At 38.3% G+C, this 14,859-nt stretch overlaps 1 long non-coding RNA gene across 2 annotated transcripts in view; it reads right to left on the bottom strand.

Annotated features, from left to right (window-relative positions):
- LOC309835852 overlaps positions 1–14,859 on the bottom strand; it is a 139,331-nt gene that overhangs the window by 100,382 nt on the left and 24,090 nt on the right. Inside the window, exon 3 of one of the 2 annotated variants that reach the window (XR_014298053.1) lies at positions 1,482–2,547. This is a non-coding gene — a long non-coding RNA (uncharacterized lncRNA). The remainder of the gene's footprint in view (positions 1–1,481; positions 2,548–14,859) is intronic. The other variant, XR_014298054.1, reaches the window with a different exon arrangement.

The following is a 14,859-nucleotide window of genomic DNA, read 5'->3' as shown; positions in this document are numbered from 1 at the left end:
TTTAAGGCACAAATATCACAATTTAATATGGATTAAATTAACCCAATAGGCATTTTGCTTCCTCCACCATGGACTATACATTAGTTGATTTCACTCACCACTGAAACACCAATACCAATAATCAGGCTATTTGTGAAATAGACAATTGGGGAAAAAAGCATTCTACAATAATTTTTGAAGTGAAAAAGTAAAAATAGTCTACCATGGCTTAATCAGCTCCTAATTATAAAAGTGTAACGCATGGCAGATAAAAAGGAACACAAGAGGATCCGAGGAGTAAAGAAGTAAAGAATAATTGCCACGCAGAGCTAACATCCAATGGTAAAGCCAGTTATCTTGATACCAAAAAAGTCTGCCCTTTTAAATTCAGCCCTAACGAAGAAAGTCTATTTTTTCACTTAGACCAGATTATTTCAGTCCTGTTAAGAAAATCAATTCAATTTGATAAACTTGGGACTTCCCTGGTGGCGCAGTGGTTAAGAATCTGCCTGCCACTTCAGGGGACAGGGATTTGAGCCCTGGTCCAGGAAGATCCCACATGCCATGGAGCAACTAAGTCCGTGCGTCACAACTACTGGGCCTGCGCTCTAGAGGCCCTGAGCCACAACTACTGAGCCCACGAGCCACAACTACTGAAGCCCGTGTGCCTAGAGCCCGTGCTCTGCAACAAGGGAATCCACTGCAATGAGAAGCCCGTGCACCGCAACGAAGAGTAGCCCCAGCTCGCCACAACTAGAGAAATGCCCGCGCGCAGCAACGAAGACCCAACACAGGCAAAAATAAATAAATAAATTTTAGAAACTTTTTTGATAAACTTTTCTGTTGCTTTGTTCCTATGCTCACAGCTGGAGGGAGAGACAAGCCATTTCTTTAAAGTTTCTTAAGGTTATAACCCCCATGAAGGGTTGATCTTTTGACTGTTTTCTCTGAATAAAGCCTCCGAGCAAATTCACTTGAATCCACCCTGAGGCTTCACTCACCTGGAAGAGTCTAAGAACAAGTGTCCTCATCTTTCTTACTTTATCTTTGGAACATTTCTCTGCAGAAATGTGTTGATTTAGCTGCTGGAAACCCTCTAGAATACGGAGTGGAAAAGGGTTATGTCAGCTCTGAGATGTGAATGTTGACTACAGCACAGCCTTTTCCAGGGGAAATTACCCCTTCAATCAATGCTTTAGGACAGAGCATGGACATTTCGTTTTTTTCTGAAAAGAATTCTTAGATGCTAACAAAAGTGGACATTTATATCTTGGGTTGGTGTCCTTTTATAGGGGAAAATAAGCAGAAGATTTTGTGAGGATTTTCATAAATATAAAAAAGTCTGTTAGAAACAGTCTCCCGTTATGCACAGTAGGGAGGTTCCTTGATTGATGTGAAATCAGACAGTAAAGCACTTCATATCTATATTAATTCTCTATTAACTGAGTAACAAGTTACCCCTAAACTTAGTAACTTAAAGTAAAAAAATTTATGGATCTTACAGTTTTGGTGGCTCAGGAATTCGGGAGAGGCTCCACTGAGTGGTCTGGCTCTGCTTCTCTCAGGAGGGTGTACTGGCTGGGGCTGCAGAAATCTAACAGCTCGACTGGGGCTCAAGAATCCTCTTCTGAAACGACTGACTCACGTGACTGTCAGCGGAGGGCTCGCTCTCATATAGCTGTTGGCAGAAACCTTTTTCTGGTTTTCGACAGGGTTACTCAGTTCCTTGCCACATGGACCACTCCTCCGGCCTGCTTTAATGTCCTTGTGACGTAACAGCTGTTTTCCCCCAGAGTGAATCATCGAAGAAAGAGAGCAAAGATCACAATGCCTTTTGTCTCAGAAGTCACACATCATCTCTTCCACCATCTTCTAGTTTATTAGAAATAAATTACCAAGTCCAGTCCAGATTCAAGGGAGTAGAGTAAAAGGAGAGAATACTTTTTTGAACATTAAACAGATTTTAAACCACTGTAGTGTCCTTCTCACCTACTAATATTTTGGCAGCTAAAACAGTTATTGTACTGGTGGTGGACAGGTTTTAAGGTGGCTTCCATGACCCCACCTTCAGGTCTTCATGTCTTTGTATAATCCTCTTCCCTGAGTGTGGGCAAAACGGTGATTTGCTTCTAATCAGTTGAACGTGCGAAAGGCGATGGTAAATACATGATTACATAAGTGTAGCACCTCTCTTGCTAGGGTCTCTCACTGCCTATTACTGGTCAAAGAAGCAAGCTGACCTGAATTTTACTGCCATAAAGAAGTGAATTTTGCCATAATCTGAGTGATCCTGAAAGTAGACCGTTCTCCAGTTGAGCCTCCAGATGAGAATGAAGCCTTGGAAAACACCTTAATTGCAGACTTGCCGAGGACCCAGCTAAGCCATTCCCGAACTTCTGTCCTACAGACACTTTGAGATAATGTGCGTTGCTTTAAGCCACTAGGTCTGTGGCAATTTGTTGTATAGGAAACCTAATCGAGTACAGAAGCCAGGAATCCCAAGTCTAACCTACATGTTGGTAGTGTAGAAATAAGTCACTCCACATCTCAGGGCCTCATTTTCCTCGTCTGTTAAAAAAAAAGAGAGAGAGAGAGAATAATTTTAGTAAAATCAAAGATGCTCCAACCATTTTATGTCATGAAACATTACATGAGAGGCCAATAGACAAAACAGCTAAAATAGATCTTTTCTTATCAAGTAGGAGAAGGGTCCTAAAATATCTACCCTCCCACTTTATAATCCAAGATTATATAGATTATATAATCCATATATATGAGGAACAGAGACTGAATATTTTTGGACTGGATCAGTTTTTTTTTTTTTTTTTTTTTTTTTTCAGTACGCGGGCCTCTCACTGCTGTGGCCTCTCCCGCTGCGGAGCACAGGCTCCGGACGCGCAGGCTCATTGGCCATGGCTCACGGGCCCAGCCACTCCGTGGCATGTGGGATCTTCCTGGACTGGGGCACGAACCCGCATCCCCTGCATCGGCAGGCGGACTCTCAACCACTGCGCCACCAGGGAAGCCCAAGGACTGGATCACTTTTAAAGTGTCTGGATTCTTCTAGCTTAATCATGCCATGATTTTATGACAGCCTCAAAAGAGAAAGAAAAGTGGGGAGGAATTATACACACTTATTGACCAAGTGGACAAGGGAAACTCCAGGCATATAGTATAAAATTTATTTTACCACTAGATGCATAGCCCCTACCACTGCCCACCCTTTCCTGATTATGCCTATCTCTCTGAAGTATGTAGCAAACAAAAATATGGGAGTTCAATGTCATCATCTTTCATGATTTTGAGTTTCATATTCATTTAAAAACAAGTTGGGACTTTCCTGGTGGCGCAGTGGTTAAGAACCTGCCTGCCAATGCAGGGGACATGGGTTGGAGCCCTGGTCCGGGAAGATCCCACATGCCGTGGAGCAACTAAGCCCGTGAGCCACAACTACTGAGCCCACAGGCCTAGAGCCCATGCTCCACAACAAAAGAAGCCGCTGCAGTGAGAAGCCCATACACAGCAACTAGAGAAAAGCCCACACACACCAATGAAGACCCAATGCAGCCAAATAAATTAATTAAAAATAAATAAATAAATAAAATTTAAAAATACAAAATAAAAACAAGTAAATCAAAAATCCACCCAAACTTAGCGGGAAGACATTAGTCAGGGGTGTGTGTGTGTGTGTGTGTGTGTGTGTGTGTGTGTGTGTGTGTGTGTGTGTGTGTGTGTGTGTGTGTGTGTGTGTGTGTGTATTGTTTGGCAAGCGGGATTGATAGCACAGTTAACAGTCTTACTAAATCTCACCATTGGCCCCAATTCTTCACACTTCCCTGTATTTACATCCTTTGCTTAGGGATTTTGCAATTCTTCTAAAAGGGGTTTATATTCACCTGCCCCTTATGTTTGAGCTTGGCCACGTAACTTGCTTTACCTAATGCCGTATGAGCAGAAGGGACAGTGTGCCAGTTCCAAGACTAGACCTTATGATAACACATCTTTTCTCTTCTTCTCTTGTGCCTCTGCCATTTCCATGTGAAAAACATTCTCTAACTAGCCAATTGTTCCAAGGGAAATGAAAGACATGTGAGCAGAGCCACCCCGGACAACCTACAGACCAGTGTTTAGAAGCAAAATTACTCAAGCTGTTCCAGCCCAAAAAAGAGCTGCTCACCTGAGCCAGCCTAAATCAGCCAAGCCTACTGACCTACAGATCTCTGCCAATAGCTGATTGCTGTTTTAAGTCATCAAGTGTTGGGGTAGTTTGTTACATAGCATTATTGGTGTATAACTCAGTATACACTGAGCAGAGTTGTTAGGGAAAAGTCTGTCTCTCTCTCTCATAAAGCTTCTCAAAATACACTATATACTTTCCCTTACATGTGCTAATTTAAACCTCTTAACAGCTTTACTACTGAAAGTGTCTATCTGCCTAACTGGTGACTCTATACCAGAGAAGAAAGGGTTGATAAAGTTGTTCGGTAATGGAAAAATGTCAATTTTTAAAACCATGAAAGGCCAAAGAAAACATAAAATTGTTATTATAATATACAGAATTATCAGTAAGATATTCTAAACAGCTATCTTTAATTGTACAAAAATACTGCTATCAAACAGGTTTTAAGGATATGAAACTTGTTGTTATGATACACATTTATCATTGTCATGCTTTCTTGGTGGGTTGACCCTTTTATCATTATGTAAAGTTCCTCTCTGTCTCTGGAAATTTTCTTTGCTCTGAAGTCTATTTTATCTGATATTAATATAGCCACTCCTGCTTTCTTTTGATTAACATTTGCATGATATATATTTTCCCATTGTTTAACATTCGATTTACCTATCTCATTATATTTGAAGAGAATTTCTTGTAGACAAAATATAGTTTGATAATTTTTTACTTGCTCTGTCAAATTCTGTTTTTTAACATGTATTTAGACCATTTATATTTAGTGAAATTATTGATACGTTAGGGTTTATGATTCCATTTTATTTTTTGATTTTGTTTATTTTCTCTCTTTTCTTTTTCCTGCCTTCCTGTGTCTTACCCGAACATATTTTAGAATTCCACGTTGATTTATCTATAGTGTTTTTTAACGTATCTGCCACATTCTTTTTAACAGCTGCATAAAAATTCCATTGTATGGATGAACCTTAATTTATTTAATCAGCTCCTGGCTCATTCATTCTTCACAAACATAGCCTCTCCGAATTGATCTGATATTTGTAATTCTAGACCTTTTTCAACTATGATACTCACTATATCAAGGAGTTTTTTTCTAAAATAGTATTTACAGCTTATTTTTACCAATAAGAGTAGTGATATTATTGAAAAAGTTACCACCTCCTTGGGCCTCATTTTCTCGTGTGCAACATAACATGTACGAATACACGTGTATTTTCTCAGGCTATACTGGTTGTAAAATCAAAATAAAATAATACTAATAGAATACAGATTGTTTTGTCCCTGACAACAGCCTCTATAATGGGACTTCTGAAACACTCCCCACACATATTTTTCTAAGTGGCCCTGAGCATACCTCTTGTGTCCTTTAACACAGCCCTATCTACAATATTGTGACAGAACTATTTTTGTCTTGTATTTTAGCTCAAGTTTCCTGAATTGATGTGGCAGATATATCTGATGCCCATTGGGCGATCTGAGGGAGTCTTAATACTGCTAGTGCAATTTCTCCTAAAGAGATTTTTCTGTGCAATGTCATCACACTGTGTTGGAGATTTTTTGGTATTAGAAATAGAATTACCATGTTCTGGTTGAGGAATTTGATTTATGTTTTTAAGGATGTCTATGGAGTACAAAATTCAGCAATTTTTTATTACCGAGCTCACTTGAAAAGTATAGACCTCAAATGGTTTATGATTCACCAATTAATCAATTTAACTATCATAGTTTCTATACCTTAAACTATGTGTTGGATGGTCACAATTAAAATTTCCCATACCGTTGTTTTTATTCAATATAGCAGGCATATGAGAATCAGATACATAATTGGCCAAATCAATCAGTCAGCAATCATCAGCTAAGATATTTAGAAAATACTGACTCATTCAAATAGCAGTGGATTCAATGGTCCTGTATTACAGTTTGACTCTATCATCAAAAAAGCAGCAGATACATTATTACATTTCCTTTAAATTGGTGAGAAGTCAGTATTCAAACTGTTAAATAAGGTGTTAACACTCTAACTCAAAACTCTTCAGCTTTAGGGCATTGAATTGATTCTTCTAACAGTGTAAAAGATTTTTTCCAGTAATTTTCTATTCCATTACCACATGTGATGCACAAGAGTACAGCTACACATCAAGTTTCCGGCGGATTTTTTTTTTTTTTTTTTTTTTGCAGTCCGCGGGCGTCTCCCGTTGCGGAGCACAGGCTCCGGACGCGCAGGCTCAGTGGCCATGGCTCACAGGCCCCCAGCCACTCCGTGGCATGTGGGATCTTCCCAGACCGAGGCATGAACCCTTGTCCCCTGCATCGGCAGGCGGACTCTCAACCACTGCGCCACCAGGGAAGCCCTGGGCTGATAGGTTTTTTACTGAGTATTTACAGAGACTATTATCCCAGGTTGTAAGGATCAGCACATCATGCAGATCTTTTCGAATTTATCATTATGACTTTTCCTGCAAGAGGCACAACCATCTTAACAATGAGAAAACCTGAGCAAATGGTGACCTTTCGACTCAGAGGATCAGCAGTCAAAGTCAGACTTCTTAACTAAGAACTCCATTGTGCCATGCATCGTCAAGCCTCGTCAAGCCTCGTCAGGTTGTCTTTACTGCTCCAGTTTGAGAGAACAAGGAATCTCCCAGAAACTTACATTTTACAGCAATTTGCATTATCATAATGCCTGGCAGGAAGAAATAGCAGCTTTGTAGTGACATATTATTTATTGGTTTAAAACCAGTCGTACAATGTGCAGGTAACATATCACTCTAGACATCATTCAGACTTTCTTATAATGGTTACATGTGTCAGCTCCAGGATGGAGTCAGGCAGTCTGGTTTAAAATTCTGCCTTGGTAAGTTTTAGGTGTTTGAATTTAGGCAAGTTCCTTATTTATTAGACCTCAGTTTCTTCACCTGTAAAATGGGGCTAGATTTTTCATTTGTTTGTTTGAGTTCATTTATTTTGGTCCCAAGTCTTTTATATTAGAAGTTTTCCTTGGAAATCTGATGACTGCTACCTGAGTTCATGTTTGTGAGGTATGTTGGGTGGGGGTGGTTATTGAGTGGTGAACTTCTAAAGGGGGTGAAAAGACAGGGAGCTGAATTTTTCATTGAGGGAAACTCTAATGTCAGCACCTGTATTGTTTCTTGGGCTTAGTTCCCTAAAAAGGAATCCTCTGATTTTCTGCCTGGGAGGGTATAAATCTGGTTCTCAGAATCTGAGGAGTGCAGTCGGTGAAGGAACACCCTGATAAGCAGTTCACCAAGTCAGACTCAGTCCCCTTCTTTTTAGGACAGGACCTTATCCCCACAATCAGCTGTGCCGACCTCTACAGAAAGTCAACTCTAGTTTTGATACCAACCCCCACATACTTGAGAAATGACTAAATAAGATAATTTGCATAAAGAATTTAGTACAATTCTTAGCACTTACTTGGGGCACAATAAAGTTAAATATTATTATTGTTATTATATCTATAAACTGATATACTGTCAGACTTGCTAGTACACTTGCATAATAATTGCACCAGAACATGTGCTTAAAGATTACTTGAAGAATGAGGAGAAGAGAAAAAGAAAACTATTCTAGTGCTAAAAGTTATGCAAGATCTCTTGTTTTATTTCCTTGGGTATTGACGTTATACAAATATAATACTCAAGAGTCCACATCATCTATGAAAGAATACAGAACAGTCATTCCAAAATAGACTGGTAATTCTAGGAAGTGAATCTGTACAATAAGTACTAAAGGAAGCTTTAGAGACAAACATTTAAATCTTCATTCTCGAGTTAACAGTTTTTTCCAGAAGTGCATCTTTTTATTTTAGTCTTTAAAATAGAATGTATCTTACTAAATGTGCTTTATTTCTCCTCTCTACATGCCATTATATTTGCTTACTGAGACACTTCTTGGGTTTGAGAAATAAAACATACACGTTGCTTTCCATAGTTCAAAACCACGTTGTCTCTTTAAATTAACACCCATTTCTCCAGCAGAGGGAGCAAATAAGTTTTTGCATTTTCATTTCTACCAAATAGAACTTCTGTGAATTCCAATGTGCTATCGGATAAAATGTGTTGAATAAGAGACTATATTGAAGAACAAATTTGTAATGAAAATGTATCAACTAATCTTGATAGCATATATTAAATGCTTAAAAAACACTTGTGTGTAAATCCTAAGATTTCATTTTTCTAGAAGCACTACATCTGTGAAGATTTAATTCAAAACGTTAGCCAAACAAAGAAAAAATGTTTTTAAGCTCTTCAAATACTAAAGTATACGTAGTGCATTTTTAACAGTAATCTGCTCTAGAGTTTTTTGGCTTTGTTGGGTTTTTTAAACCCGCCTTTTAGAAAGCTAGTAGTAGTACAAACATGCCACATAAACAATGGAAAAAAATCGTTACACAGTCTGAGATAAGCTGTTTGTGAATCAATTGTGTAATATGAAATTCACATTGGAATATCATGATCTAATTATTTAGGCCTCAAAATCACAATTTTTACGTTGTGATTTCTCATATTTAATATCAAATCATTTGAATAATTTTAAATGGCTTAAAATTTTGATTTAATAAAATAAAAATTCTTTAGTGAGTTTTTAAAATCCTATCTTACCTAGTTTTTCTTTCATAGTCTTAGAAATAATAAATTAATAGTCTTTCAAATTAATGACCATTCATTCTGAGCAATCCTAATAAGACCCAAAATTTTATTACAGACTTTGAGCAAGGAGAACATTTTTTATGCGTACCTATTGCATTTAGCATTTATGAATTCTTAATATGTGTCCTGGAACTAGGACTGATAGGTTGGATTTCTTGAGTCAACTGATCCATGTATTTTATATATATATATAATCATTTACAAATCATTTTTAAGGATAATTTTCTAACTTGATTTTGTTTCTTTCATTGATGTGGAGGCACCCGGAAACCTTAAGAAAGTTGCGTACAGTTGCTAAGATGTATATATTTAACCATAGCAACTCAGATGCAAGCAGCCTGGAACACTGGTAATGCTTCTGACTTCAAGTTTAATTACAAAGATGGGGGACAGGTTAAATATTCCAGTCTGACACCATCCCTCAACATGACAGAATGTACTTGCTACAGTAGAAAATGGTTACCTTCCGTGAAAAGGTTGGTGTTTATTCACCAGGACCCTAGTTCCTGACAGCTCCTCAGAGATGACTTCCATTTGCTTGTTACACTGCATATGAAAGACAATGCCTTCTTCCCCAATCCTAAATACCTATAGGAATCTGGTGATGATTTCAGTGATTTTACTGTAAAGTCCTTTGCCTCATAACTGCCGTCTCCAAAGTGCTGAAGAAAATATACAAGGCAAAAAAAAATGATTTTTTGCTCACTGAGTGTCACCTGTCTGCCTCTAGTCCAAACTAGAATTCTCTCTCCTTCACCAACATGTCAATACAATCACCAAATACTTTGTTTCTACCTCCAAAAGTCCCCTGAATCTGTCTGCTGCTTTCTCCTTTCCTACTGCGCTGCCCTTGCCAGGGATACTGTGTCTTAAACTTGGGCCCAATGGCCTCCAGACCTGCTCATTCCAGGTCAGTCTGCACACTGCAGCCAAATTCGTGTCATTAAAATCCAAATCCTATTATGGTAAGCCCCTTTTCACTCCCAGTTTCTATTTGTCCTTAGTACAAAGTCTAAACTTCTTCAGTGGCTTACAAGAATGTTAACTATTTGAACCTGCCTGATTTTCCAGTTCTTTCTGGTGTTACTCCATGTCATAGGCAAACTGATTGGTTATTTCAATCTTAGGTCTTCTTATCAACTTTATCAACACTTTCCCTAAGTCAAGGTTTCTCAAACTTGGCACTATTGACATTTTGGGTTGGCCTTGTTCTTTGTTGTGGGAACTGTCCTGCGCATGGTAGGACGTGTACCAGCATCGTTGGCCTCAACCCATCTGATGGCAGTGGCACCCAGCCTCCAGACAACCAAAAATGTCTCCAGATCTTGCCAAATGTCCCCTGGGAGCCAACATCATCTCCTGTTGAGAATCATTGCCCTGGTGAACTAACCCAATCCATGATTTTATATATCAAATACGACAAGAGTTTTATAAGCTAGATCTCTTTCCTCCTTCTTTTCCACTCCCTCTCATTTTCTGTCTTTCCCTTTCTGCCACCTCCCTTTCCCTCTCCCTTTTCCTCTCCTTCACCCTCTTTCTCTCTCATAGCAGTCCAGGGGTGAAGTTGTCCAACTCCAGTATTGTTGGGGACCCAGTTTTGGTTTTGGTTTTGTTTTCTGGCTTTATCAAATTAAGAATTTTTTCCTCATCCACAAGGCTTAAGATGACTCACTACCATCGTGTCCACATTCTAGCCAACAAGAAGATAAAAACCAGAAGTGAGTGAGCTTTTTCCTTTTAAGGGTGTAACCTAAATGCATACATCACTTCTACTAGCTTCAAAGAAGGCTGAGAAATGTAAAACTCAAGTTTCCATTGGAAAAATAATAATATTAATAAAAATAAACAAATAAATGAATAAAGAATCAAAGTGGGAAGAATGCATATCTGGGAACAACCAGCAGTTTTTGCCACCATGTGCCTCCTTGATCACCGAAATAGCAGATGTTCATCTTTCTTTTCTTAAAAAAATGCATTCACATTTTGCCCAAGGAAAACCACCACAAAATTCCAGCCAGTTCCTGCACCCATATCAAAGTCCAGGGTCTCTGAGGGATAGCTTTCTCCATAATCTCCTTATGTTGCTTCTCCTGATCAGGAAACTATGAAGTAAAAGAAAAGTACTGTGTTCCCCATCACTATAGACACACACATGCTTACAAACTCAATACCTGATCATGTCATAGAAACAGGAGAACAGTAGTTTTTAAAATAATAATTTAATAAGAACTTTCCTCCAAAAGAGGGAAGAATAGGAAATGCAGAGTAATCTCTGGTCCATCGGAACTATCAACTCCTGCTGGGCAGAAACTGGGAAGACTCCTGCCCAGACAGTGACTCAGCTTCTGAGTCAATTCCATCTGGCAGCCCCTGATTCCTGTACCCCTAATTCTACTTCCAGAAATTTCTTCTGTCTTTTTATTATCTATGGTCCCATCAAAGTGGGAAGGAAAGGAAAGTCTGCCCTTCCGAGGGACTACACTTTTGCAGCCTTATTCCTGCTAGTGAAGGTTTGGGTTCCTGAGGGTCTCCGCAGAGCTGAAGTAAATCACAGGCTTTCTAGGTCAGGCTTATGGTTTCTTTGATTATAGTAAATTTCTGGCGCTAGTCTCCATTAGAAAGACTTCTAGAAGTTTTGAGTCTGAAGACTTTTACTTACTGGCCTCTTGGCCCTTCCAATTTCCCTCTTCTCTCAACTTAATTGTGGCTTCCCTTAGAATTTGAAAGAACAGGCTTTAGAAAGAAGGCAATCTCTATAATCTGATCTTTGTTGTTGACAGACAGAAATATATAACAGGAGAAAATCTTGGGGTCACAGTCTTATTTCCTACTAAAGCTACCTCCTCAGAGCCACCCTCTGTAACTGCTTTAATTTGGGGTAAGATGTAGTTAGTTGGTTTTTTCAGCTCTGCAGAGTCCAAATTACTAGACCCTCATTCAACATAGATCACAAGATTCTCGTGGATAGTTTTTCTACCTTCACCACCATGTAACACTGAGTATGACTCTTAGCAAGTGTTCAGTAACTGTTTTTCAGTGAACTTTAAAAGTTGGCTAACTACATAAAACCTGTGAGAAGGGTCAAATAAGAGGCAGGCTTGGTGAGGCATGTTTAAAGGAGAGATCACTGTGGCTGTAATTGCTACAAAAATCCTATGGAGGGGTAGGTTTTATGGAGAACTTTCCATCCCACTGACTTTTTTTTTTTAATTCAAATATGTCACATAATTTTCAGATCAATCCCATGAAATAGATAATACATTGCCAGTTTACAAAGGACAAAAGCTGAACTTCAAAGCTTCCTTCTGTTAAAAAACAAAATTCAACTGAGTAAAATTTAACGATCTTGTTGGCTTTATTCAGTAATTCATGAACCAGGCAGTATCCAATCTAGCAAATAGAAAGGAGGTCTAAGGAGCTGTACAAAGTAAAGGACTTTATAGGCAGAGGGAGCTGGAATAAGGAAGTTATACTTGGCACAAAAAGTGGGTTGATTATTGCAGGTTACTTTCCTGTAGGGGATGGCAGGGGTCTACCAGGCAGGTGACCTAACTAGTGCTGATAAGGTGATCCCCAATTGATGGCTTTAAGATTCTATTTCTGGGAGATCCAAAATTATAAAGTTAAGTCTTGGTTTGGTGACATGGGGCTTAGCATAAGTGACTCCATTTTGGTCCTATTGTCTTACACTTCCTACTGTTGCACAACTAGCAAGAGGGAGAGCTTGGTCAAACCCACTTCTTCCAAATTTCAAAATCTTTGCTCTTCTCATTCTCTAGAACTGCCTCTTGTGTGATTCTAGGCCAAGGAGAGGTGGGGAAGAGTATTCGAAACAGAGAGACAAGTCATGAGCAAATGGTGCCAAAGGAAGAAAAAAAAGAATGTTTAGAAAACAATTAGGTGTGTGTGTATATATATATATATATATATGCCTGGATTGGGGGAAAAGAGTGATTTTGTACAGAAAAGAAGAAACTAATGACAGATTAAACTGAAAAGACCCTGACAGGAAAAAGTATTGATATTTTGAGTATTTGATGACTAAGTCTCCTTGAATGAGACTCCATTTTGCTGAATTCCAAAACAAAGCAAGTTGTGCTATAACAAGTCTGCATTTTATGGGTAGATATTTTAATGCTTGCCTTCTTATTTTTATGAGATAATTATTGTTTGATTATGTGGAATAATGGTGTGTTATTGTTTTCACAATTTTGAAGGAAAAAAGTTGAAATTTCCTTTCTTTTACAAATATAATTCATGCTGTTTAATATTTATCTCCTTCACTCATCTTATTGTCACTGCCACAAATAACAATGAAGTAAATAACGTTTTTCATTTTCCTTGAACAATTGTTTAGGAAAAGTTACTTTAATCTTAGAGGATGGAATGATGGCTTTTTTTTCTTCTGAATGCTTTTATCTCACATAGGAAATACAAAAGATGCACAAATGAGTTGATTATCTTGGTACCCATTTTAGCAAGCTGGTTTCATGATCAGGAAATTCATTGTCAAAGAGGAGTTTCAAAAGAAAAATTAGGGCATTCGAGTGTCACTTAATTAGATAAATGGATCTCGGTAATTAGACTTTTTTTGGAAAGATAATGTATTTGTCAGACGTATTTAGGCACGTTTATTTAATAAATATCCCCAGGAGATGTTAGTCCCTCTTGTATTTAATCGTGATGCGTTTCTAAACATATCCTGAGGATATTAGGGAATTTCCTGCTCTGTTAGTGGGCTGCTCCAAAGTTTCTCTTAGTTTCAGAAATCACAGAGATCTCATCCCAACCTTAAATGACTATTTAAGGAATACTGACTAGAATAGGTGATTAGCAATGGGAAATAGTTTGTGTAATTGAAATTTATCTTGGGCCAAAGGAGACAGAGAAGGGAGAGAGGAAAGGCTGAAGGGTCTAACAGTTTCTTACTTGATACTGGATATGTTTGCTCTTAAATCAGTACTATTATCTGGCTCAACTGAATCTCCCTTTTAACCTACAGACTTTTTTATACTAGCTCAGGTAGGCAAGGCAATTTCATCATGCATTCAGAGTGAACCAGTCACCATAAACCAGAAAAAGTCCTGGAATTTATAAAACAGAATGTATTGATATCATCACCAATCAATCAGCAGATAGGCACATGTGGCACTTTTCAGAGGAACATCAATTGTCTATCAACAACATATAAAACAAACAAATGTGTTTTGGTTTTTGTCTACACATATTTATAATTCCAATTACAGAGCTAAATTTTGACCACCGTAGTGATAATAAAGAATTTATATGTTCTAAAAATGGAAAAGAAAATACAAGAATCTAATAAAGTTTATTATAAGTGTGGATGGTTACTTTGTTGAGAATAAGTTGAGATTAGAAGCAAATAATATCAAATTCAGAACAAGACAATGTGTGCAAAATTACCTGAAGCAGTTTAAAGCCTTCACAAACGTGAATTAAATGTCTTAAATCTTGCTGAGGTCTGAACAGGCACATATGAATAGACAAAATAATATATTTGAAGAACTGTCATTACTTTTATTTTTCAAATTCAATCAGATTGGCCCTTCAATGATCATTCTGCTAAGCTGTGAGGTAGAACACAAAATTTCTCTAGCAACTGAAGTAATAAAAAGAGCAATTCAAAAGTTTTTCTTATGAGCTGCCATTGAGATAATCTGAAGGGAAAGTACAAGCTAAAAGGACTCGAGTTGGGATTCTCCCAGCAAAATGCAGGAATGGAGGTGGCAGATTGCAGACAACCTGGAGAAATGGAAAAAGTAGAAGCTCGGGCTTATGTCAGAGCTTTTTAAATCCACCTCCCCATATACAGGGCATGACTTTGGTTAAATTTTAATTTCTTACAGCCTCAGTTTCTTTTTTTGTTTGTTTTTAATATCTATCTATCTATCTATTTTGGCTGCACCGGGTCTTGGTAGCGGCATGCGGTATCTTTTAGTAGCAGCATGCGGACTCTTAGTTGCGGCACGCGTGCGGGATCGAACGCAGGCCCCCTGCATTGGG

The sequence above is a fragment of the Grampus griseus genome (genome assembly GCF_964374135.1).
Source record: "Grampus griseus genome assembly, chromosome: 18".
NCBI classification, from domain to species: Eukaryota; Metazoa; Chordata; class Mammalia; order Artiodactyla; family Delphinidae; genus Grampus; species Grampus griseus.
This window is presented reverse-complemented; position numbering and strand designations above follow the sequence as displayed.